The following is a 1,252-nucleotide window of genomic DNA, read 5'->3' as shown; positions in this document are numbered from 1 at the left end:
AAAAAAAAAAAGGAGGACATTGGACTAATTGACCTCTAGCATCTCTTCAAATTTGCTAGGTGGCACAGTAGATAGACAACTGGGTCTGGAGTCAGGAAGGCTTGAGTTCAAATCTAACCTCAGATACTTACAAGCTATGTGACCTTGGGCAAGTCACTTAACCTCTATCTACATCAGCTTCCTCATCTGTTAAAAAATGGGAATAATAATAGTACCTACCACCCAGAGTTGTTGTGAGGATAATATTTGTAAAACATCTTGTAAATCTTGAGTTGCTGTGCAAAGGCTATCATTATTATTTTGAAGTCTGCCATTTAAATGCCTTTGTTTCTGCCTGAGTTGCCATTTCCTGCTCCCTGATTTTGATCTGCTATTTGACTTCGGATGCAAAAAGTCCTTTCAGTTCTTATCAGGCCACATAATCATCTTCAGCATTGCCCATGCAATTCATGGATTTGGGTGAAGCTGCAAAATTTGCCCTACTTTCCTTAAACTAACCAAGTCATTGAATAACTTTGTAAGGTGGTCCTTCCTGGTAGAGAGGTATGGAGCTACATATTCAGTCTCAGAAAAACTCTAGGAACAAAAATTGTCCCCTTTTGGAAAACAGGTTTGACTACCTCCAGATTGAAACTATTTTATTAGTGTTCATGTAATGTATTGACAAGGAGATTAAAAATTATAGGACGGCCTTTATTCTTAGATATGAACTTCATTGAAGGTAAATGATGCCAATTTGAGGACTGAAGAAAACAATTACATGATGCAGTAATGGGCAAAGGCAGCTTAGTTTTTCCTACACCTAGAGATAGACTGAGAGCCAGAAAGCCCCATGACTCCAGAACATACGCAAGGTGCTGAAGAGATGCCAACTTTGTTGCAGAGAAAGGAAAGGAGTTATATCAAGGACTGGCCCAAGACAGTCAGACAAAGGTAGGAAGAATTTATGACCACACCCAGTTCTAGAGAGCTGAATGAATCCAGGAGAAATGGTGTCCAGGAAGGGACTGCTGTGATTGGATAAGAGAAGGATTAGTCCATAAGAAATAGACAAGAAAAAAGCAAGAGCCCTTGAACTCAGGAGTCACAAGTTCAAGTCTTGCTACTAACTTTCTGTGTAATGTTGAGAATTCCACTTGCATTTCAGGGTCTTGATTTTTATTTATAAAATAAGGGTTTAGATTAAATGATATCTAAGGTTCCTTTCATTTCTAAATTTATTGAATTAAATGAATCCTATTTGTGTCCCATA

Source organism: Vombatus ursinus, unplaced genomic scaffold (assembly GCF_900497805.2).
Source record: "Vombatus ursinus unplaced genomic scaffold, bare-nosed wombat genome assembly UNPS02014355.1, whole genome shotgun sequence".
NCBI lineage: Eukaryota > Metazoa > Chordata > Mammalia > Diprotodontia > Vombatidae > Vombatus > Vombatus ursinus.
The sequence above is the reverse complement of the archived record's forward strand: the minus strand, read 5'-3'. Positions refer to the sequence as shown.